This window comes from Phodopus roborovskii, unplaced genomic scaffold (genome assembly GCF_943737965.1).
Source record: "Phodopus roborovskii unplaced genomic scaffold, PHOROB, whole genome shotgun sequence".
NCBI lineage: Eukaryota > Metazoa > Chordata > Mammalia > Rodentia > Cricetidae > Phodopus > Phodopus roborovskii.
This window is the reverse complement of record NW_026126407.1, coordinates 34498526-34525164: the sequence shown is the minus strand read 5'-3', so window position 1 is coordinate 34525164 and position 26639 is coordinate 34498526. Positions and strand designations below refer to the sequence as shown.

Here is a 26639-nt window from a genome sequence, read left to right as displayed (position 1 = left end):
AAAAGAAGACGAGCAAGTGACCTTTGAGAACTCAAGACCGGACCTTTCTATAGACCTAAGGAGCCAGTAACGATATAATTTCGGGGCCTTCAGATTTTACCCACTCGAAAGGAAAACTTGAGTGTCCGGAAGGAGAAAGGGGCAGGCCAAAGTGACCCAGACGCTCAAGGAACAAAAGTCCGTGAGGCTTATGGTCCAGATTGGTGTATCCACTCAGAACTCCACCCTCTCATACCTGCTAATTCTCTTTACAAGATGGAAATACATGTTACAGGGTTCGAAAACATGGAGAGATCAGACTAGACTCAAATTGTAACTAGCCAAAATTTTATTTTTAAGCTGCCGCTTCCCTTAGTTCCCGTGAGCTAAAAGGGGAAGAGGACTTTTAAAAGGCAGGTTACAGTTACTACATTCCTGTGGAATTTACAGCTGTATGAGGGACTGCCTCGCCCCCCCCCCCCCAGAGGTTAAGGATAAGCAGAGTTTACAGAAACCAGAGCAAGCCGTTAATCATTTCATAGCAGTTTTACAGTTCTGGGGAGGGGACAAGGAGTCAGAGTTAGAGGAGTTTATCTTTTAAGGGTTTAGAATGGGTACCTCCGTTAAAATAATGTTTTCCTTAGGCATCACATACAAAGTAGTCTCTATCTGAGCCCCTTCAGTTTCCCCATGCGTGTAATCCCAGCATTTGGGAGGCTTAGGCAGTAGGATAGTCTATAAGATTGAAGGCAGCCTGGGCATAGAGAATTCTAGTTCCAGTCCTGGGGTACAGAATGCAACTGCCTCAGATGGAAAGAAGCCTCGAAGGGTCACAACCCTTCTGGTCCATGTAAGAAATTCCCAGTTTCACTTGTTAACAAGAAGAGAAACCTTAAAAAATAAATTGAAGGATGTTAAATCATTAGTCCCTAGACAGGTATATATTGGTACTTTATAAAACTTTGATTTTCAATTCAATCCCGGAGACCCACAAGGTAGAGCCAACTCTTGAAAGTTGTCCTCTCCACATGCCATGCACACACAAAGACACAAGTACAAAAATTAATGTAATTTTAAAATTATAAAAACGCAAAACCAAAGTGTTTTTCTTTAAACCGGTTCCTTTAAAAGGGGGAAAGGGAATTAAAAAATGTCTACATGTGTGTCTTTTTAATCAACAGATGTGTGTGTGTACATACATATATACATATATTTCATTTCTTGGGCTTGTTAGAAATAAAACAACTAAATTTTCTGTCTTGGCCATTCTTTTAAAGATTTTATGTGTATAAGTGTTTTGCCTTTGTATATATGTTCACCACATTCATGCCTAGTAAAAAGAGGGTTTCACATCCCCTGGAAATGGAGGTAAGGATAGTTGTGACTCCCCACATGAATGCTGGGAACCAAAGCTGGGTCATTTTGCAAGAGTCATGGTTCCAGTCCCATCTCAAGGGTTTTAACCCAACATCTCTTCTTTGCTTTGTTCACCCACTAGATACTTGGTATGGCCTGATTCTATTTCCCTCACCATAACTACTACAGAGTTTGTTAATCACCAAGGTCAACTAAAATACATTAAAGCTACACTAGCATTGCCATAACAACACTTCATAAGAAGGCTCTTGTTTTGATGTTAGAAAAACCATGTTAGAGGTCTAATAACTTAGGTATCACAAGGATATAAATAATAGCAGCCAAGTGTTTAATGGTACTTCTCAAAAAACATTATAGCAAAACAGTTTTTGACCAATCTAAAAGATTTCAATTCATCTTTTGCCTGTATCTTTTCTTTCTTGTGTTTGTTGTTGTTTGCTTGCTTGTTTTTCTGGAGATGGGTATCAAACCCAGAACATTACATACACACAACCATTAATTTGTTTGAGACAAGATCTCCCTGTGTAGCCCTGCTATCCTGAAATTCTTTATTCTTTTACATTGGCCTCCCAAGTTCTTGGATTATAGGCATACATCAACATGGCAGGCCATCCAAATTTACCTCTATTTAGCTAAACCTTCATGAAATGAAAAACACAGTTAAGAAAACAATGGAGGGCCAGCTAAATATCTGATGGATCAGGGAGACTGCCACCAAGCCTCACAACCTGAATTCCATCCCTTTGTCCCACATGGAGAGAACCAAACCCTGCAAATCCTCTGGCCTCCACTTCTGTGAGAGAGTGTTATGCTACCACACACCACAAAATTAATAAAAACATTTTTTAAAAAATTTAAACAATTGACATGGATTGAATGTACTGTTATTCCTTTATATTAATAAAATAACTGTACTCTTGGTGGCTAGGGATGCCTACAGGGTTAACCTATGAAAGGGCTCACAGCAGCTTACAGCAACCAAAAAGAGAAACTATCTGTCATTGCTCCCTGGAGCCCCTCCTAGCACAGAGAATCCTAGTTAGTATCTTTACAGCAACAAAAGATCTATAGAGACTGGAGAGATGGCTCAGAGGTTAAGAGCATTCAAGTTAAGAGCATTGACTGCTCTTCCAGAGATGCTGAGTTCACATTCCCAGCAACCACATGGTGGCTCACAACCATCTATAATGAGACCTGATTCTCCCTTCTGGGGAGCAGGCAAACATGCAGACAGAACACTATACGAATACACACTGCAATCTGCTCCATTAATCAGGTGAAGGCCTAGAGATTGAAATAAGAGACAAGACAGAGGGTCATTCATTCAACAGCAACATCTGAATGCCAAATGCAGTTTATTGAGGGGAAGGAGTGAGCCTATATACTGACTCACAGCACAGTGGAAAACAACAGGGTTTTCAGGCTTAGCTCCTCCCCAGCAGATGTGTGTTAGCAAAACAGGAAGAGTACCAATAACAACTCTGGGGCAAGATGTTCCAGCCAACAGCTTCAGGCTTGTTCAAGGTGCCTCGGGTCCATGCAGGGCCCTATAAATAAGTATAATCTCTTTAAAAAAAAAAAAAAATCTGGTAAGATGATTGGATTCCAGGTCTAAACTGCAGATGCTAAACTGCAGATATCACTATGGCCATGATTATTTTGGAAGACGAAAGAACATTTTTCTTCCTAAATCCAATATCATTGCTATCCTAGTTTATATCAGCCTTTCCTAAAAATTGTTGATTACGTTTTCCCTCTGAAGCCACTTTTCTTTCTTCAGTGACAGATTTCTCTTCCCTCATAAGGCTCTGGAAGACACACTACACACACACACACACACACACACACACACACACACACACACACACGGGTGTGTACCTGCCTCCTTGCCTTATTATTGTTATTGTTATTATTTTGCCTGCAATCACCATGCTAAAAATGGCTAGAATCTTCCCTACAGAACAGATTCCACAGGCTCTCAACTAAGCCTGGCAAATTACATCTCTTGTCTATTCTGCTTGCTTTCCCAAAACAACCACTTAAAACTTCCACTCCCCTCAGACTTCAGACCTTCCATTACTGCCTTGTTCTAGGCAGGGGGCATTGTCCCAGATGTTTGGAGTTCCTCTTCAAGCCTTTTCCAATCTATAATCTAAGCCCTGTGTGCCCCCATCTTCACTTCTTTTGCTTCTGAATGAGCTGAGACAGTTCCTTTCTACCCAAAGCCAGCCCTGTTCTTGTGTTCTGGCTCCATCCTTCTCAGGAAAGCTATAAATGCAGGGTCCCCCTTCCTCATAGTTTTAACTTCTTTTCTAGGCCATTTGCCTTCAGTGCTCAGGGTGTCTCCTTATCTCTCGCCATCATCATCACCAGCCTTTATCATGTCACAGGTTAGTACTTCAAAGCATTGGTTCATACTTGTCTAAATATTGCTTATTACCAAGTGTAACCTACTCTTGAGCATTTCTTTGGAACATTATTAAAGCAATAGCCTCTCCCACTGCACCATAAGCTTTGGGAGGAAACTATTTATTCATTTACAGTATTAGTCTTAGAGTGTAGCATGATGATGATTAAAGCTGAGGCTCACTAACTATATAATGAATTAGTGAATAACAAATGTTAAACAACAGTGTATATATATAATAGTGCATATGCTTGTAATGCTGCATGTCAATGAATGATTAAATGAGTTTAAGACTCAGTGTTTGGAATGTTCTGAAATATAATGTTGGCAGGTTCTAGCATTTATGTGATTCAGTTTTCCTTATTGTGACAAAATACCCAAGACAACCAATTTGAAAATAGGAAAGGTTCATTTGTGTTCAGTTTCAGAGGTTCACTACATGACTGTTTGTCACCATTGATTTGAGCCACTAGTAGCACACAGGGTGTAAGAGAAAGTGGTCTCTTTGCTTGGCAGAGGCAGAAAAAAAAGACCGTAAGGAGTAAAGGTCCTATTATTTCTTTCAAGGGCACATCTCTAACAGTCTAATTTCCTCCCACTTGGGATCACCTTCTGAGTTCCTATGACCTTCCTGTAGTACCAGAGGCTGTGGGGAGAATACAGTCCACATGACCTAGGGGTTGACATTCTAGATCCAAACTACAGCATTAAAAAAAAATATTAAAATTACACAGATATATTCTTACCACTGTTAACTTCAGTGGGTATGCCTGAAATATATTTGCTTCATGTACTATGTGTTTGTATATACAGTTTGTATGTGATTTTAAAAAACAACAAAGGTTTATTTTGTTTTAGACAAGATCTCACTATGTATATCAGGCTGGCCTAGAACTTATGAACTCCCTGCCCCCCCCCCCACCTCCTATGCATTACAGGCATATGCCATCATGTTTGTGTACATTTTAAAAACAAACAAATAATAATAGATTCTCAAGAGTTGCAAAAAGGTCACGTGCATTCCTTACTCTTTTTTGTCTTACTAATTACATCTTGTCTACATGTAGTACATTGCTTGTGCATATAGTTCCCTATGTAGGTTGTATAGCCACAACTAGAGTCAAGACCCAGAACTGTCCCATCATCACACATGTCACCTGTGCTAATCCGTTACTCTCAAAACCACTGATATTTCTCTGAAACCCCAGCCAGATGTTCAGACAATGAAAGCATACAATACGAGCCTTCTGAAATTGCAGCAGGGTCCCAGACCTTAGCACAACTGACATCATGATGGAAGTACCATTCAGGCCATAAGTCTCAGCATGTGTAGACAGTACCACTTACCAAAACGAAAACAAAGACCTAATCTATCAGACAGAGCCCATTGTTCTGGGAAAGTTTCTAAATGTACTAACTTTGCTTTTTGGCTTTTGCAGTTCTGCTTCTGGCTAACTGTTCTTGCTAACTAAAGTGTGTCAGCCCAGGATGTGGTTTTTCTATGCTTAAGTACTTACTCTGAGAAAGGACTACAAACTTCAGTAGGTTCATTCGGTTCAGACTACTGGCCTCAAACCATGTCCGAGTAGTCTTTTCTGGTGGATAATCCACACACAAAGGCCTTTTTATTCCATATAAGGCCTTGAGATCCAGTGTAACCAGCATTTTCTTTTATGAATGAGTGAAAATTCCTGGAATAGATTTACCACAATCTAACCATTCCTCATTGGAAATTTTGGTTATTTCCAATGGTGTGGCTTTTAGAAGTGAAATAGAGAATTTGGGTGTGATTATTGTATGTTAAAGCTCAATTGCTCACATTCTTTTTTTGTCCTCTGTTGTTTCTGTTTTTGTTTTTGTTTCCTTATCTTTCTGTTGTTTCTTTAACTATTGTTTGGAATTTCATTGAGAATTGTGCATGTAGCATTTGAGTCTTGACATACATTTTCTAGTGTACATTCTTTTGTTTTGTTTTGTTTTTGCTCTTGTTTGTTTGTTTGGTTTTTTTGTTTTGTTTTTTGAGACAGGGTGTCTCTGTGTAGCCTTGGCTGTCCTAGATACAGTTCTGCAGAGCAGGCTGGCTGTGAACTCACTGCCCAGCTTGTGCACATTTTTACAGATGCTACTTTAGTGTTGCAATCTACATGACACATCACAGTGACAAGATTACACTGATTCAAATGAAACCTGAACTCTCTGAAAGTTCAGAGAGGGCACCAGATCTCATTATAGATGGTTGTGAGCCACCATTTAGTTGTTGGGAATTGAACTGAGGATCTCTGGAAGAGCAGCCAGTGCTCATAACCTTTGACACCTCTCCCCAGTTTATGGTCATTGTAACTGTCTCCTTTATGTGCATCAATAACCATATGGAACAATGTTGCAACTTTTGCTTCTATCACCAAACAAAATTTGAAAATTTCCATAGAAGTCTATTGTTTCTACTCATATTTTGCTCTTTCCATTGTTTTTTCTTCCCTTCCAGAGTTCAGGTTTCTCTTTACCACTGTTCTTTTTTCCTTCCTCTCTTTCTTTCTTTTTTATCAACACAATTCTTTTATTGTGTTGTTGATATTATTATTGCATTTTTATTTTATTGATGTTTTATTGTATTATTATTTTATTCTTTGGGAATTTTCTGTCATGTACCCCAGTCCCACTCATTTCCCAGTCCTTCCATGTCTGCCCTCTACCCTTGTAGCCTCCCCCAAAAAAATAAAATTAAAAAAATGATAATTAAAAATACATACTTCACTCCCCTGTCTTTTCTGCCTATCTCATATTCATTTGTTGTAGAGGCAAGCTGCGACATGTCACACAGTATAGCCTCTTGACCAAACAGTTGTACTCACAAGTGTTGGTTGCACCAAACAGTTGTACTCACAAGTCATTGGTCTGATTCAAGGCCTCTGGTTTCTGGTACACCATCAATACTGGACCCTCACCAAAACATCAAAATTCTGCTGCTGCCTGAGTCCCAATGGCTATGGTTCTGCAGGACAAGTCCCTTCACATGTCCCAGCAGGTCATAGATGGGATAAATGTTGGGGTGAGCCAACTCAAAACCTTGGATGGGGGCTTGGGTCTCCACCGGGACCAGCCCCCTTGGTAAAGATCAGGCCCATTTTTCCTGTTGAGGTGAGTGGGAGTCAGTTCTTCCAGGGCCATTAAGAGTGGAACCTGATCCCCCCAGGACAGGGGTGGGAGGCTTCTCCTGCTAAGGGAGCTGGCAAGGGGCAGGCCAAGCTCTCCACTCCACAGGAACCACTCCACCTCTTCCCTCCCATTTGTCCACCACATACCTGTTCACTGTAGTGGCATCCACTTGCCCAGGCCTGTGGCTGTCTCCACCTGTCTTCTGCCAGCCTGGGCCATGGGAGCACCAGGCTTGTCTTCTTTCTTCGGAAAGCCACCTCCTTAGGTAGTTAATCATGGCAGGGTAGGCATGGCAAAATAGAGGCATGACAGCAGAAGCAAGGAGTAGGCTGATGACATTTTCATTCAGCCACAGGAAGCAGACAAAGGATAGGAAGTGGTTCAAAGCTATAAACCCTCCAAGCCCTCCCCAAAGGATGTACTTTCTCCATGAAGGATGCACTTCCTTTTGGTTCTATAACTTCCCTCAACAGCCCTGACCAGTGGGATCAAGTGTCCAAAACCACTAGCACGTTAGGGACATTTATTTTTCAAACTCTACAACATCTACTGATTATTTGGGTTTTGGTGGTAATAGTGTTGTTTTTTTTGTTTTTTTTTTTTTTTTTAATTCATGTGGAAATGCGCCATATTGCTGGGTGCTGAGTCCTATCTTATTACAGCCTGAACATTTTGGAGACTCTGGATCATACTGAAGCAGATGTGGATCTTATTTCAGCAGGCTTTCTGTGACACTGAGTTGGTAGGCAAAGGTAGTTGCTATGCCATGATTGCCTTAATATACAACCCAGGTTTGAGGAAGGAAGGTATTTCTTTTCTGTTGGAAAGAACAATGGGAAGTGAGTTCATTGTCTTTATGAGGCCTCAACTGATACCTTCTCCATTGGAAAGGAGAAAGATAATCTCTTCATTGTGTGTTCCTTGGCTCTACTGAAGCTTTTCAGACTGAGGAAGAGAGGTTGGTGGTGGAAAATTGGTGAGATTCTGGCTTCTTATTTGACCTTCTCTGAAACCATGCTGGAGACAGAGGATTGGGCACCCTAAAACACACACACACACACACACACACACACACAGAGAGAGAGAGAGAGAGAGAGAGAGAGAGAGAGAGAGGAGAGAGAGAGAGAGAGAGAGAGAGAGGACTGCTGTCTTCACTATGATGGCTGCACTATGACTGCGTGCCAAAGTTCTAAGAACACTCCCATGTTGAGTTGTTTTCTCAGAACTCTCTTAGACTCAGATTCATGGGTAATGTTTGCTCCAGTAAAAGGCTACAAATAGAATCATTGAAAGGAAAATACTCAAGAAATACAAGGTGACCAAGCCCAAGATTCTAAGGAGTCATTGATAGATGCCTTCCTCATGACTGTGACAAAATACCAGTCATAAACACCCTAAGGGAGGAAGGGTTTCTGTGGGCCTACAGTTTCGTAGGTTTCCACCTGAAGTCTTTATCTCTATAACCCTGGGGACAATGGCAGAGGGCATGTAGCAGAAACCTCTCAGAGAAGAAGCAGAGTGACAGACAGGCACAAGTTAGCAGGTGTACCCTTAACAGGCACACATCTCCAGTGCTCTGCTCCAGACAGGCTTCCTTCCACTCTTAAAGTTTCCAGAACCTCCCAAAATAGCACTGGCAGCTGGGGACCAGACACTTAGCAGAGAACCTGTGGGGAGCACCTCCTGTTTAGGCCATAACAATTGCCAGTGGAGCCATTCAGGAAGTTCTTGTCTTCTAATTGAAATAGGTACAGGGTGTGTCTACTGGGAAGTTTGTTAGAGACTCCTGCCCAGAGGGCTTGGGGAAAAGTAGGTAATCCTGACTAGTTTTTTGTTTGTCTGTTCTTTGTTTTTGCCAACTTGATACAAGTTTGTGTTTTCTGGGAATAGGAACCTCAAATGAGAAAATGTCTCCATTATATTGGCCTGTATACAAGTTTGTAAGGCATTTTCTCCGATGACACGGGAGGGCCTAGTCCACTGTGGGCGGTGCCACCCCTGAAGCAGGTGGTTCTGGGGTATATAAGAAAGCAAGCTGAGCAAGCCATGGAGAGCCAGTTAGTAAGCAGGGTTCCTCCATGCTCTCTGCTTTAGTTCCTGCCTGAAGGGTCTTGCTTGAGTTTCCAGTCCTGTCTTTCCTCAATGATGCACTGTCAACCCCTTCTAGCCAAGTTGCTTTTGGTCATGATGTTTATTGCAGTGATTTAAAAGCTAACTGAGACATAGGTCACACAAGTCTCATTGACTACCACATGTCCCAAGTCCCAAATTCTCAAAAGGAACAGAGGTATGCAGTGTGTAAATAGCACTATTTTCCAAGAAGTTCCAAGAACTTCTTACCATTAAGGGAAAGTTCCATTTCCATGTAGGAAATTTTCAGGTATCAAGAAAGGATCAACTTTGCAAAACAAGACTTCAAAATGAAAATGAAACATATATATTAGTATATAAGCACATAAGCAAATATAGGGTCAAAAGATACCAACAAAAGAGAAAAAAATATTTTATTGTACATATTCTAAAGGAATGCATTTTCCCCAGATCTACAAAAAAAAAAAAAAAAAAACCACTTAATCATCATAAAAGATGGATTCACTTTTCTGGCTGAACATTTCAAGATATATATATATATAAATGAAGTGAAAATTTGAAAGTTAAAATGATTGCAGAGTAGAAGATCTAGACTCACTAAATGCCACTGTTGCATTTTGTATCAAGAAAAGAAGCAAGCTGGGAGGTGGTGGCACACGCCTTTGATCCCAGCAATTAGGAGGCAAAGACAGAAGGATCTCAGTGAGCTCAACTCACTGATCTACAGAGCGAGTTCCAGGACAGGCTCCAAAGCTACACAAAGAAATACTATCTTTAAAAAAGAAAGAAAGGAAGGAAGGAAGGAAGGAAGGAAGGAAGGAAGGAAGGAAGGAAGGGAGAAAGAAAGAGAAAAGAAAGAAGCAAGCAAAGATGGTAGCAACTAAAAAAGAGCCAAAGCCCAAAGTATTGCAAGTAGAGTGAAAAATACCCTCTTTGGGATAGGGAGCTCTTTTCTTGATTTCTGAGCCATAGTGGGTAAAGATTTCCTTGACATGTATTCTCTAAAACCAAACAACAAAATCTTGGCTGAATGTAAGCACAAGGAACTTTTTTTGATAAACTTATAAAAATAAAATTTGAAGTTGAGTATCATGCTGGTAGACTGAAAGTGGACATGGTGGTTGACTCAGCAGACACAAAGCACCAGCGTTCATTGACTGCATTGGATGGATAAATTCATGGAAATCCTCAAGAGGAAAGCTGCCAGGGCCCCTGTGGATGCTCCATACTGTAAGAAGGAGCAGCTATCAGGAAGTTGGGCTGAACAAGATGCTGGTGGCAACAGGTTCCTTATAGTTAATCTTACTGCTCCTAATTTCTATCAAAATGAAAAACATGTGGATTTGGGGGAAATCTCGGTTTTGGTAGAAAAAGCAAGAGTTTATTAAATAGCAGGCTTTTTTTTTTCTTATAATCTTCCCAAATATAGTGTTGAATGTGGCTTACTATGCTCGAAGAACAAGCTCTCCAGTCTAACCGCACCAGGTAGAGGCCAGTCCTATATGGAATCCTTGATGAAAGTTAAACCCTATATGCTAATCTTTATGGAAATAAAATGGTGTTGTGCTATATTATTTATGATTTATTAAAGCTTACCTGAGGATTCAGAAAGCAAAGCCAGCCTCAGGCTATAGAGATCAGGCAGTAGTGGTGCACACCTTTAATCCAGATTCAGGAGACAAAGGCAGATGGATCTCTCTTGAGTTCAAGGCCACCAAGGGTTACAAGATTGGATCAGTCTAAAAAAGTAACAGAGCTCATGCCTTTAATCCCAGCACTAGAGAGGTATAAAAGATAGGAGCAGGGTCCTTAGTGGTAACTCTCAGGAGTCTCTAGCCACTTTGAGGAGAGCAAAGGAGTCTGAGCGAATCTGAGGAGCAGTGAAGTCAGGAGCAGTCTGAGGATCGATCCTTTGGTCTGAGTGGTCTGAGTGGAGGTAGAAGTAAAAGCTAGTGGCTGGCTGCTTTGCTTTCCGATCTTTAGCTTGAAGCTTGAACACCAATATCAGTTTCTGGAGCTTTTATTTTTTGTGCTACAGAATAGAAGCTTCCAGGTCTGCTAAAGAGCAAGGATTTGAGATTGCAACCTAAAGAGAGGGAGACACAAGCTCTTCCATAGTTGAACTCAGGCAGAAAATTGTGACCTCCACCCATGGCAGAGACCACACTAGAATGGCTACACAAACTCAGTGCTTTTGTTGTCTTGAATTAAAACCAGGAAGAAATTGTTGACATCGGTAGAACTTGAAATGCATTTGTTGGGGGTTTTCTCTCTCAGCTGTTCACTGACAAACCTCTGACAGAATGATGCATTTGTGTTGGGCACTATGCAGCAAGCATCACAGATAACTGGCTGTATGTTTCCTGAGAAGTCAGGCCTCTGCTGATGAAAAAACAGAAAACCCAGGTTGGGGAACACTGACCCTCTGGTGCCTGCTTCCTGAGAGTTCCCATAGTTAGAAAGATGGAAAAAAGCTGCTATCTTTCCTTAACTGTAATTCCAACCTTAGTTTAGAGGGCACAGAACTGCTCCCAGAATTTTTGTCTCTCCAAAGTCTATAAAAACATGTTTATTTCTAGTGTGTCAGTGGCTCTTAAACGTCAATTAGGAATATAACATTTCAATAGAAATTTTTACTTCATTTTCGATTTCTCTGTGAATTCATCTGTATTTAGTAAACTGGTTGTTATTTTTTTTTTTTTGTATTTCTGCAGTAAATGCAGGAGCAGTTTAATACATTTTAAAGGTATTAAGCGTAACACATCAATCTTTAGTCTTTTACATAAATATATTTAATCTAGAGGAGTGTGTACATATACATTGATAAGTTAGATATATAGCAATACACATTGATGTTATATGATATATAATTTTCATCATATATTACTTGACTTGATGATTGGTCAAGTAAGATACAGAAGTGTTTGTCATGCCAAATACACTTCTCAATGTGCAGAAATGGAGAACTTTGGATGATCAAACAATTTCCCATTATGTTGTAATACTAGAATAATAATCTGGCACTTGCTTGTGGAACTCTGTAATTTGACACAAATAAAAGCATGCCATAAAGCATTGGGAGAGAAAAGTAGAAATTTCCCTGTGACTGAAGTCTACATGCAGCACGGTCCCCTCCTTTGATGACCTGCCAGGCTATTTTCCATGCACAGTGTGAGTAAGGACAGTGAAATACATAGTCTTGTTTAGAACTAAGACATGTGCCCAGGAGATCATGTCTTTCTAGTCATGGGAGTAATCATTTCAGATATCCCTACCCATAAATTCTAGAATAAATGAAACTGAGATGAATTTTAGCATAATATATCAGTGCCTAACCAACAACAATTTGAACATCGTGAACATCAAATTGTTATGATGTGGTGGTATTTCCCATTATGAGAGCAATTTAATTTATTTGCTTTTCCTATCTGCAGTGACTCATATGTGAATAAATTAATGCCTCCCATGCTTCACTAAATATTGATGAAATGTCTAGACACTTCTAGTCTAAGCGTTCACAACATGACAAGCAAGTTTGATCACCAGTCAGCCTGGGAAATAGGTAAGCTATCAATTGCTCTATTCATTATAATCTACAGGAGATGTTTAACAATGTGTTTATTATCAAAGAACATGAAATGTCTAGAAGCAGTGTTGTTTAAAATTATTCTCCTGACCTTGAAAAAAATCAGTTTCTCCTGACCTCATCTACCCTGTTTGTTAAAGTGAACTTACTATGTAAAACAAAAGGATTTTTTTTAAGTCATATCTTTCAGAGCCATAGTGGTTTAAGTAGTTCTCAGATAACAGCCTATGGTCATGGATAGCTTCTGATAACATTTCCAGCAAACTTCCACTTGCTAAATAGAAAAAAATGGTAAGAATCATATAATATGGAAGTAAACTTCCTATTGAAATAAACTAGATACCAACAAACATCTCAGAGATTTTACACTTAGAATTTCCATGATAGCATCAATCTGGTAACATTTATCTTGCTAAGAATTTTAATAACATCAATGTGGTAACATTTATCTTGACATTTTGTAAATAGTATTCTAGGATTTGTGTGTGTGAGAGAGAGATAGAGAAAGAGAGAGAGAGAGTAGTAGTAGTAGGGCTTTGGGATTTTTTTTTTTACTTTTTGGATTTGAGCCCAGCCTTTAACAGCTGAGCCATCACTCCAGCCCAAGTGCATTTTTATTTTAAATAAAAGCAAGCTCAGAGGTCGGTGTGGTGACACATGCCTAAAATCCCAGCCTTTGGGCAGTAAGACAGGAGCACCAAGGATTCAACATCAGCTTCAGCTACATAGTAAATTTAAGACCATCCTGGGTTATGTGATACCCTATGTCAAACAGAACAAAACAACTTCCCTCACCAAGGCATAGGGGAGCCCAAGCTCTGGTGACTTTTCCAAAAAACAAAACAAAACAACAAACTCCAAACCACAAACCAAACAACAACAAAACAAAACAAACAAACAAAAAACCCAACAACTTTTGCTTTATTCAGTTTCCACCATTCCATCCTGGCATGCTTCCAATGATATCAGAATACTCTGGTGTTTTGCAAACTTTCCCAATGCAATATTGGTGGCACTGTTTGGTGGACAAAGCTTGACTAACATGGAATTATACAATATTTCTCATTTCCTTAGTCATGCTGTTGCCCAAAGGATACTTAATTGGACCTCCTTGCTATATTTGGTCCTCTTTAGAGTGTGCACTGACACTGTGTGCACTTCCTATGGTTTTTGTTGTAGAGACAAGGTTCTACTTCCAGAACCTTGGAGATATGCCTGCCTCAGCCCCTTCTGTGCTAGAATTACAGGGGTATGCCAGCATGCCCTGCCTTTGCATAACCAGTTGGAGCCTAGAGCTGACTGAATTCCATGACCATTTTGGGTTTTTTTTGTTTTTTTGTTTGTTTGTTTGTTTGTTTGTTTGTTTTTTGCTATCTTTCTTTCTTAGTGTCTTAATTAGGGTTTCTATTGCTGCAACAATACACCATGACCAAAATGCAAGTTGGGGAAGAAAAGGTTCATGTGACTTACACTTCAACATTACTGTTCATCACTGTCCACTGTAGATGGACGTTTCTGTCCCACCTGGTCCCACAGCCATTGAGTCCCAAATAAATACACAGAGGCTTATGTTAATTAGAAACTCTTTGGCCAATGGCTCAGGCTTCTTATTGGTTAGCTCATTCTTAATTATTAACCCATTTCTATTAATCTGTGTATCACCACATAGTCTTGGCTTACCTGGTGATGTCCCGACTTCTTGCTTGGCACATACATGGTGTCTCTCTGGCAACTTACTCTCCAAGTTCCTCTTCCCAGCTTCCTCCTAGTCTGGTAGCCCCACATGTACTTCCTGCCTGGGTACATCCTGCCATTGGCAGGAACAGCTTTATTCATCAACCAGTAAGAGAAACATTTATTTACAGCATACAGAAGGCCATCTTCCATCAGAGCCCTCTCCCATTGATCACTAAATGAGAAAATGCCTTTCAGCTGGAACTCAAGGAGGCATTGCCTCAGCTGAGGCTCTTTCCCCTGATGACTCTAGCTTGTGTCACGTTGACACATAAAACCAGCCAGTATACTCAGGCACAAGATGAGGTGGTGCTCACCCGGCAGCTACTACCGTGATGATTCAGGGGGAGAAAAGAAGGACTTCCCACAATGCTGAGCTCTTTGAACGAGAATCAGAAGTTCTAAATGTTATTTTTAGCTTTAAAATCAGAAATTAAATTAGGCTAGCTTGAGCCCAATAGGTGAGGGTAGAGAGTATAGAAAGATATTAGCCTGGCATAGTACTTACCATAAGGCATTAGTTGAATATTGTTGAAGTAAGAACCAAGGCAAGTTCAAGATCCTCAACAATAAACCCACAGGTCTCATCTCTAGGATCTTGCTGTCAGTATGACTCAAGCTCCGTGTCTCTGTAGAGCTTAGCTCCAAAGCCTTAAATCTTATTGTCCTAACTCATCACATGTCTAGTTCTAAACCAATCAATTGTTTGAGGGAACCATATCTGTCAGGGATGGGGACTTCTTTGAAGGCAGAACAGCCACTCTGACTACACAGCTAGCTACAATTACAGTGTTAATTCTTTTCCTAATAGGTTCCAGTATTGCTTTCTTTTCTTTCTTTCTTTTTTTTTTTTTTTTGTCTTCTAATTAATTCACTAGTCATTCACCCATTCTATAGCGATTGTCACATTTTATCCATAAGTAAATAATTAATTTTCTTTCTCCATATCTCAGGTCTTATGATTTGCATAAATTGTAAGGCTGCCTCTTGAAAATGTATTTTCAGGCATTACCATTTCATGGATACATAAGAAGTATCAAAGAGTTCCAAATCATTCATGGTTCTCAAATTCTGAAGTGTTTCACATTTTAAATTAGCACAGCTACCCACATTAATTTCTTCTTAGAATCACTTCCTCTAAATTTGATTACATTTTAATAATTCCAATTTTGACATGGCTCACAATGACTCTCTTTTTGACATGGTGAATCAAATCTATAACTCTTCTCTTTGTTATTCCCTCATAATATTACACATTAACATTAATGCTAATACCATAGGTGCAATATTTCATTCAATTACTTAAAAATATTTATGTGTATGTGTGCATGCCTGGTTCAATGTATGTGTACCACATGTGTGCAGGTACCTGTGGAGGCCAGAAGAGTGATTCAGATTCCCTGGAAGCATGTGGGTGCTGGGAACCATGTCCTTCAAAAGAGCAGCAAGTGTTCTTAACCTCTGAGTCACCTCTCCAGGCCCATCACTCAATTCTTACCACAATTTTATGGGTAGGAAAGTATTTCTAATTGTCCCAAAAGAAAAGTGATAGGCAAACTGTATGTTCAGGGTTTTGGTTGGTGTTTGAGACGACTCCAAAGCTAATAACAGTCTCTTTAAAATAAGAATTTGTTACCTCATAATTTTGGTTTCTGCATCCTCAATAATGCTGAGGAAGAACCCTTGAGGCCAGCTAATAACCACTGTCCTTCTTTTGTAAATGTTAGGCTAGTTTTCATGACTACAACAGAATACCCAAGGCATAAAAAAATGTGAAGAAAGGGGGTTTATGACAGTGGTTCTCAACTTTCCTAATGCTGTGACCTTTTAATGCAGTTCCTCATGTTGTGGTGACCACCCCCCACCATAAAATTATTTTTGTTGCTACATCATAATTGTAATTTTGCTACTATTTTGACTTCTAATGTAGATATCTGGTCTTAGGGGACACCTGTGAAAAAGTTCCTTGACCCCCAAGGGGTTTGAGCCACAAGTTGAGAAATGCAGGTTTATGAGATAGAATGGCCTAGTGCCTGCAGTTAAGAGGTCTCTAGTCTGCAGCACGCCATGGCAATGGTGAGAGAATATTCAGGAGCAAGTGTTCATAGCATTAGACTAACAGGAACTTGGGGAGAGACCTCATTCCCAAGTCCCTTTCAAGAGCATACCCACTAGCCTCAATTTCCTGGGGATCCACACCTCAACAATACCACATTGCATAAATCAACCCCAAATCATAGATGAGTCTATTTTTGTTGCCAATCAAAGTTAACCACATATGATACCTGCTACTACACCCTCCGTATCTTCTCTGTAGTGATAGGCATGGCCAAGAGGAAGAAACCTCCAAACATTAACCAGCAGCCTGCTTAATTTCCACTGCAGAGGGTGGAGAAGGGATAGATAAGAGAGGAAGGGGCAATAAACTGCTCTAGCAGTCCTTCCTTTTTTTTTTTTTTTTTTTTCCAGTTTTATCTTGTTCTAGTTTGCTTCCTGTTGCTAAGATAAAACAGTGTGACCAAAAGCAATTGTGGGAAGAAAGGGTTTGTTTTGGCTTACACCTCTAGATCAAAATCCATCCCTGGGGGGAGTCAAGGCAAAAACCATGGAGGAATGTGCTTACTGGCTTACCCTCTGGCTCATTGGTTCATTCTCAGCTACCTTTCTTATATAGCTCACACCCACTGGCATAGGTATGGTACCACCCATAGTGGGCTGGTTCCTCATCCATTAATTAGCAATTGAGAAAATACCTCATGAACATATCCACAGGCCAATCTGATGTAGGCAGTTCCTCAATGGAGAGTCCCTCTTCCCAGGAGGCTCTAGTCTGTGTCATGGTAACAATAAAAACTACCTAGTACATATCCCACTTCCAAATCTGTGGTCTCTAAGAATGAGCTCACTGTTTGGTCATCCTACTGATTATCTCACTATTAAGTTAGTGGTTACTCCGCACTTGCCAAGATCAATATATGCATAATAAATGCTTTTCATTCAGTCTGAATATTAACATTATACCCTCTGAGCAGATAAGGAAGCTAAGATATCATATGTTAAGTGCTTCAGGTTACACCGCAAGTCAGTGGAGGATTATATTTAAATTCCAGGAGTTTAATTTTAAAACAGAATTCTGCCAACAGAAGAATAAATGTGTAGTTTCAAGTATTCCAGTAGCCAATCCCAAATAAACTGTAACAGAAGAGATTAATATTTTATTCAACCCAATGCATCTAAAATATTTCAGAATCTGATTAATATAGAAATGAATGTGATTCATATGGAGTTAAATCTATTCTTGCTGTATTATGTAACAATCTCACTGGTATTTATCCTGTGAAGAAAAAAGTTTGGTCTACACAAGGATCTGCACCATGGGTATTTATAGGAACTTCGGAATCCACAGGCCTCTCCCATGATGCATCCAACCTGTCCACCTAGCCAGATCCTTCTTCAGAGTCTAGTTGGATAAGTCTGCCTGCCCCCGTTCCACAGCCCTTCCCAACACCAGATTCCATGCATGGACCAGGAAGCACATCCCAGGCCTCTGTTTCCACTTAACTTCATTTCACCTAAGCCATATCCAGGCCTCAGGCCCAACCTGACCTGTACATTCCCTGTTCCAACCCAACCTGACCTGTCCACATCAAACACCATAAAAGTCCACATGCCTAGATATCATCACAAAAGAATAGAAGCTTCATTATACAATTTGAAAGGAACCAAATCCTTCAGTTGGCAATAGGCAAATAACATTGGTGCCTTCCTGAACCCTCCAACCACATTTTTGCACTCAAGCTAGCCTGGGTACATTTCTGTTCTTTAAAAACCAGAAATAAGGGACTGGAGAAAGGCCTCTGCATTTTAAGTATAGGACAAGGGTTCGATTCCCAGTACCCAGTACCCAAAGTTCCTAGTCTGGCCTCTGGGTTCTAGGCATGTGGAGATGTATGTGGTACACATATATACATACATACATACATACATACATACATACATACATACATGCAGACAAAACACTCATACACTTAAAATAATAAAATTAAAGTAAATAAATGAGTAAGACTAATAATAGTATCTCAAGCATAGGGGTCCAGGCATCCCAGCTCTGCTATAAGTTCAGTGTGAATTGTGTGAAGTCCTTCTTTTCTTGTTTCTGGGTCATTGTGGCGATTATACACACACACACACACACACACACACACACACACAGAGAGAGAGAGAGAGAGAGAGAGAGAGAGAGAGAGAGAATTACACACTCACCCATGCATACACACAGAGGTAGACATGTATACTCAGCTATATTTAAACATCTATGGCTGTGCATATCATAGGCCAGAGGTTAAACCTTGGGTGTCATCGTTTCTCAGGTGCTATCCACATCACCTTTTTTTGAGACAGGGTCTTTCACTGGCCTGGAGCATCCTATTTAGACTAGGCTAGTTGACCAGTGAATCCCAGAAATGTACCTTCCCAGCAGTACCAGCACAAACAGCTTTTTTTTACATGGGTTCTTGGGGTATAAGTTGGGTCCCCATGTTTGGACTGGAAGCAATTTGCCACAGAGGCCTGGATATGGCTTAGGTGAAATGAAGTTAAGTGGAACCTCACAAAAGTTCTTTTTCCATGGCAGTACATGGGCACAGCATGATGGGGATGCCACCCTTAAAATCACATGAGACTTGTTTCTGTTTTGTGGTCTGAGTAGTTCATAGATCCTGCAGTTGTGATCCTTTTCAGATATCAACAAACTGAACCTTGATGCTTTTTCCCAGTACTTAAATGGACTGAATTTCTTGGGGGTGGGCTTACAAGATGAATGGCCAACTTGTCCTGAATTTCTACATGACAGGCATAACATAAAATCAAGACATTTGCATATCTTAAACTATCTTTCTTTCTTTTTTTTTTTTTCTTTTTTTTTTTTTTTTTTTTTTTTTTTTTTTTTTTTTTTTGGTTTTTAGAGACAGGTATTCTCTGGGCTGCTTTGGAACATGTCCTGAAACTAGCTCTATAGACCAGGCTGGCCTTGGACTCACAGAGATCTGCCTGCCTCTGCATCCTGAGTGCTGAGACTAAAGGTGTGCACCACTTATGCCTGGCTGAAACTATCTATCAAAGACTGAAAAATAGAGAAATGCTGAGGAATCATCTGTGTACCAGGCCATAGCTTCCCTACTTCCTAAAGCACCAATTACTTCAGCCCATATTGCTTTAGTTCTCAAATAAGTAATTGTTTGGCATGTGGTGACTGCTTGCTAAACACCGTCTTTTCCATGTGTCCATTTTACAATGATTTATAAAGCAGCCCTCTGCCATTAATTGAACAAAATGCTATAGATTATCTTTCAGAAAGGCACATGAAGGGGGAATTAAACATGCTTAAATGTAATGACATCCATTTTCGAGAAAAAAATAAACCTCTTTCAAATGGGATAATTTCCAGTGATTATATGACATTGCATGAGTCCAGGAAAACTTCAGTCACAGGAAAGCTGGAGAATGGGGAGTTGTAGCACCTATGTTACGATCTGTTCCACGAATCGGGCAAAGGCCTAGAGATTGAAATAAAGAGACAAGACAGCGGGTCATTTGTCCAATGGCAATGTCAGAATGCCAAATGCCAAATGGCGTTTATTGAGGGAATGGAACGGGCTTAAATACTGACTTACAGCATAGTGGAAAATTACAGGAATTTTAGGTTTAGCTCCTCTCTATGAGGTGTGTGTTGTCACTAGGTGTGTGTTATCAAAATGGGAAGAGTACCAACAACAGTTTGGGGCAAGGAGTTCCAGGCAACAGCTTCAGGCTTCCTCAAGGTGCCTCGGGGGTCCATGCAGGGCCCTACAGGGAGTCACTTAAAGTGCAGGCTGCCCTGGCACCTGCTTTTTACTCCTTCTTGAAGACAAAAGACTTGTACTATCAGTTATCACCTTCTTAGACCTTTCTGAATGACCTCTCTGGCTATGCTCACACTTGTTCAGGTCTTGCCAAGAGCCTGCTCCCTACATGCCCAAAGCACGAGGTGCTCCTGCATCTGGGAATGCGGGAGTAGAGATGACCTCTTAATGAAGAAGGAGAGACAACTTCTAATGATAGGAGATAGGGTCCAGATAGCTTTCTTCTTACTAAGTTATGCTGACTCTATTGTGCATATCATACTCAAAACCTTTTTAGTCCATACTGGCCACATTTCAAGTTCTCCATAGCAAGAGTGGCTGGTGGCTACTGTTTCAGACAGTAGAACTCTACAACATTCTTTAAACATTTTCCCTAATTTCTACAAATTATATATGTAACAAAGTGAGTCATTGGGCCTAGCAGTTAAGATGGCATTGTGTTCTTACAGGGGACCCAAGCCTTGATCCCCAAAATCCATGCCTGGTGGATCACAATTGCCTGTAACTTCACCTCCAGGAGGATCAGATGCCTCTAGCCTCCAAGGGCACCTGCACTCACCTGCCTATGTGCATGTGCGAATACACACATTTAAAACTAATAAAATTAAATCTTTAAAGAAACAATTCACATCATGACCCTAGAAAAGATTTAAGTTATGCTACACAAAAGGATAGATCCAAGCAAACTCTCAAAACTCTCAAAAAAATAACATAGAAATCATATTTACTTCATTTGCAAAGGAATTGGTAGTATTTTGTCATTAGAATGTTTTTTGTTTGTTTTTGTTTTTAAAACAATCCTTTAATGAGGGTTTCAGTTGCTGTTTAATGTTCATTGTTAGACAGACTGGATTTGGAGTCTCCTAAGAGATGCACCCCAGAGAGTCTGCGTGGGCCTTTCCCGATTGGTATAACCTGAAGAGGTAGTATCACTCCATCCGCTCCAGCTGAGCAGAGTGGGGTGTGAGGCAGATGGTCATTTGTAGCTGGAGTCAGGAAGCAGGAAGAGAAGAATGTTGACACTCAGTTCACTTCTTCCTTTTTCTATTTTTATTTATTTGGGACCCCAGCCCACAGAATGGTGCACTCACATTAAGGTTTGATCTTCCCTCCTCAGCTAAATTCTCTTCCTGGACTCAGATGTGCTGTGACTGGCTGCCTCACACTCCAGCCCCTAATGTCTTCCCTACAATCATGAGCTGTTTTCTCTAATATGAGATGGAATAAGTCCTTGCTTCCTTAAATTCTTTTTGTCATGTATTTTGGCACAGCAACAAAAAGGTAACTGCCACAGTGCCCATGTGTTGAAAACGAAACTGTTTACTGAGTGTTAGTTGGTATGCTAAGTGGTACAAATTGAACAAGGTGCCAGAAGCTAGACAAAGACCTCTTCTCTTAAAGAGGAAGTGAGATCTCCAAATTCCAATTTGAAGAGGAAAACTTAAATGTGCCATTATTGTGTGTGGAGGGGTGGGCATATGGTATGTACATGTGAGGGTGGGTGACCCCTGCCTTGGAACGTGAAGGAGTGGTCTTGGGAGGCAACTCTCTCCTCTCACCTTTACCTGACTCCCAGGGATCTAACTCAAGTTGCCAGGTTTGCAGAGTAACATGCTTTTATCCACTAGGCCATCTTGCTGGCTATAGTGAGATGTCCACTTTGCCCGCACCTGTTGCACTCACCACACCTGACCCCCAGCTCTATCTCTTCCTGGTGGGAGACGAGAGCATCCAGAGGCATCCTTGGAATGGGAACCTGTGGTGGTCATCTGTTTCTGGTGTAAGTGATTTCTCCACGAATAAACATCCATCAGACAATATTTTGCCCTGGAATCTACTTCTGACACCAGATAAATGTGGGAAATAAAGAATCCAGCATATTAGGCAGAAAAAAGATTTAAATATAGGTTTCCCTGGATTGCCTCTTTTAAATCATACAGAATAAAACATTGCCTTAAAATAAATTTTAAAATGAAAATCTGTGTGTGTGTGTGTGTGTGTGTGTATAATATTTAAAAACATTTGCTTCATTTTTATATGTGTGTATATGTCTGTGTAAGTGTATGCAATGCAGGTGCCCTTAGAGGCCAGTTGGAGTCACAAGCAGTTGTGAGTTGTCTGCATAGGTGTTGGGAGCCTACTTTGGGTCCTCTGCAAGAACAGCACATACTCTTAACCACTGAGCTGTCTCTCCAGTCCCAATGTTCTTTATGCAAGAAATTTCAGTCTCCAATATGCAGAAATGAACTTTTCACTTTAAATCCCTTCACATATTACAACTGCTTGTATAAAATTTGGAACTCAGCTGCTGTTCTTGGTGCTGTGGCCTTGTTAAATGCTGACAGTTGAGGCCCTATCCTTATGTGATCTAGAGATCAAAGAAAATTAAATTTTCTTTTAGGCTCATCTCTGAACGCTCTCCTAAAACTTTTAGTTCTATTGATCTCCCATTTGAGCAGTTGTGTAATCAAATAGCCACTCCAGGGAAGCTGAAGGTGAAAAATTGCAAAACATTCTAGGAGGTAAAAATTATTGCCATTTTCTGAATCAATACAATAGAAGAGTCTTGTTAAGTAATAGCATCAAAATACTATATTTTGTGTAGAAACTAAATAAAAATGAATCAGTTTGCTGATAAAACCTTACTTATAAAGTGTGTATTTACAAAACTCTACCCTGAGATCTATAATTACAATTCACTCTGTTGTTTCCATCCAAACCCTTGCCTGATCACTTAGATAGAAGCAGTGAATCCTGGAGAAAATATTGACATTTATTTAGGAAAGCAAAAAATTCTTGCTTCTAGATTGTTTTATGAACACATCAAGTTTTTTTGTTGTTTTCAGTAGCAATAATAAAAGCATTGTAATTGTCTTACCTCAAAGTGGAATGAAATGGTAACAATTTACTCTGGAACTTTTACAGTTAAGTAAGTAATTGACCACTATAAAACAGTACCATAAGAATTTCTATTCCATCTACATTTCATTTCAAGCATGGAGTGATCACTTAATGACAATGAAACTAAGATAGGATGTCAGAATTACATTAGAAGGAAAGAAACATGTTCTGATCTTCAAAAATGGACCCTCCAAAGGCTGGGTGGACTTGGAAGGTGCACAGCTACTCTTCATACTGTGTGAACTAGGAACAAAATTCAGTACCTGCAAAAGGTACACTGTGGAAAGAACTTTGGGGATGGTTTATACAGGCTTGTCAGGACTGACATGAGGGCCTCTGTCCAGAACTGTCTCCTGGACAGATCAATAACTTTTGATCTCTAGCAGGAGACTAAAGACCGAGAAAGCTGGGGAAGCTGCTTCCTTTTCCGGTCAGAGGAATAAATCGATTATGTTCCATGCCAAGAATCCCCTGCGATGCTGCTGCTGACCTCCATTTTGAAGAAGCATGCCTTTTAATGTTCTTCTGACAGTTCGAGGAGCCCCAGGAGGAACCCTGTCTTGCCACCATGCAGGCCCTGATGGGTCAGGATGGAGGGGTCCTGACACAAGTATCTGGTCTACCCCAAATGCAGTATGGGATCCTTAAGCCAGCCCTACCACAGGTTCCTACTACTTGGGATTCCAGTACCTCTGGAAACATTTCCAAATGTCCTTTTGGAATATGACCAGCAGAAAGATAATATTTCTAAGGATTTGGAATTTAAGTTCTCCTTAATCACTTTTCTCAAGTATGGATCTTATCTCCTTGAGTGATCAAAGTTTTTCTCAGCCAGTACAACTGGTGTGTGTGTGTGTGTGTGTGTGTGTGTGTGTGTGTGTGTGTGTGTGTGTGTTTAAATGAATCTGAGGCAAAATGATTTTTTTCTGATTTTTCTGAAGATGCCAGCTCTTCAAATGCATACACAAATCTTTTATCTATTTAGGAATCTTGTAAATCATCTTATATAGAGTACAGTGTGACCACTTTGCTTTATTGATGTAGTTTAGTAATAACTTTGAGTTTCTGGTAACGCTCTGGATCTCATTTTCAAACTGGGTTTTCCTGACTGCAACAAAGCTGGTGCATTTTTGAGACTCCTAATGCGATTCATAAATTCACTTGTTACTTTGACTCTTTAATAATTTAGTGTTTGTTTTTTATTTTAAAGATGCAGTTACCTCAGCCACTAATTTCACTGATGCTCTACTTCAGAAGGCTGGAGAGATGGTTCAGCAGTTAAAAGCACTGGCTGCTCTTCCAGAGAACCTGGTTTTAATTCCCAGCACTGACATGACACAACCTTCTAACTCCAGTTCCAGGAGATACAATACCCTTTCCTGTTTTCCATGGGCATTAAATGCATGTGGTATACATACATGCAGGCAAAACAGGAATACATATATAACATAAATAATTTAAAAACAAAGTAACTCAATTTTAACAAGTTAGATACAGATTTTCCTGACCATAGTTTTGGAACGGCTTTCTTAAACATGACACATTGGGGACAGAAACAACAAAAGAAAAATGGTAAACACGTCTTCATCAAAAGTAAAAAAAGTGTGTGCATTGAAGGATGCTACTAATACAATGAAAAGATAACCTGCAGAATGGGGGTGAAGATGACAAATCAGCATATTTCTAATTATGCTCTAATGCCAGATGAATTAAAGCCCTTTTACAACTTAATAGCACAAAGAGGTAGCACCTCTGAGGTAAGCAGAGGAGATGATTAAACATGTCTCCAAAGAAAGTATACGACTGGCCAGTAAACACATAAAACGGTTCTCGTATCAGATATTGTTGGGGAAATGCAAATCTAAACCTCAGCAAGACTTCCTTACAACCACTGTGATAGCTTAACAGGCATTACTTTAGATAGTGAAACACAGTAAATATTAGCAAGGGTATGAGCAAATAGAGTCCACTGGTGGGAATGTTAAATAATGCAGTCACTGTTGAAAATAATTGTGTCCTCGGCATTTTGTGTCCTGAAAACATCGAGGACAGAGCTGCCATGGGAGTCAATAATTCCACTTCTAACACTGTACCCAAGAGTATTGAAAGCATCTTCAAGCAAAACTATACATGATGGTTCAACACAGTGTTATTTTAATAGGCAAAAAGTTGAAACAAGGCAAATGTACACATGTGAGGACTGTGGGAGAAAAATATGTGGTAGATGTGTACAATGCAATGTTACTTAGCCATGCTAAGCCATACAACACCATGAACCTTAAAACAGAAGCCACACAATGAGAATTCTTCAGCACAACAGGACATTTCAGCCACCCTGTTATGCATAACCCATGGACCCAAGTAGCCAAGGTCGAAAACATATTGTCATGGGAGATTGATAAGGGACAGTGACTTGTTTCTTATCTCATACCAAAGGCTAATGGTGTGGACTCTCATGGGAGTCTGCAAGCAGAACCAGGGTTTGTTAATTATTACAAAATGTGAGAAATTGAGGGAAAGTGAGAAAATTCCCAAGAGAAGGGGGGTTCCCAGAGGAGAAAGAAGCTATAGGGCTCTCTTTGTCTGAGTGCTTTACAGTTCAAGGGCAGAAATGGGACAAAGGCTGATGTAACTGCTTCTGAGATTGGCTAATTCCTTGGGCTGTGATGGTTAGAGCCAATCAAGAGTCCACACACTTGTGCCTGTCCCCCTGGGCCAGAGAAATGGCCATGCACTCACTGTTCATGCGCTGCCTGCCAAGTTAGGAGGGGTGGGAGCCCCCCTTCTCCCATTTCTGATTCTGGCTTTGTTAGTCTTGACCTGGACATTAGCTGCCATTAGGTAGTGTGCATATCAAGTGCTGTTAATTATACTAAGTCCTGTGTGTTCTCACATTCACCAATCAACATGACAGAGGACACTGTCACGGCCACCAAGAAATAGCTGTTGATTTGGCTGGTTACCTCATATTAATTTCTTGCTTAAAGAGTGGTCTGAGGTGGGCTCCTAAGTGGAAATTTGGTTTCCTTCCTTACACTTAAGCCTGTCTACAATTAGCTGCCTTAGAATCAGGATATGTGAAAAGTCAGTAGTGCCTTGCATATGTTCTGCTAGGTTGTGGAGTCTGGGACTTCCAGGAGTGGGGGCACCGGCCTGTTATCATTGGTCCTGAGCACTGTTCTTCCTCCTGTCTGACTGGAGTGGCCACTTTGTGTCAGCCATTTTCCTTAGTGCTCCTGACTGCCATTTTAATCCACAGTCTTCCTTTTATTCTCAACCCATGTTTAACCTTGACATGTGTGAGTAAGTGACCAGTTCTCACTGTGAGCCCTTTTCCTTTAATGCCCACAGTGTGTGTGGGCTCCTGCCTTACTCTGCTGTGTGAGTCCATTTACATGTCATGTTTTAAGGTAGACCGGTGCCTGGAGACAAGTGCTCATCATTACTTGAGGTAGGAATGGGAAGCAACGATTTACAGTGTGTGGAGTTATTTATTTAGTTTTTTTGT

At 40.3% G+C, this 26639-nt stretch overlaps 1 pseudogene; it reads left to right on the top strand.

The window, feature by feature from the left end:
* The first annotated feature begins 9880 nt into the window (after nt 1-9880).
* On the top strand, nt 9881-10398 carry LOC127218739 (adenosine kinase-like; annotated as a pseudogene).
* The last annotated feature ends 16241 nt before the right edge of the window (nt 10399-26639 follow it).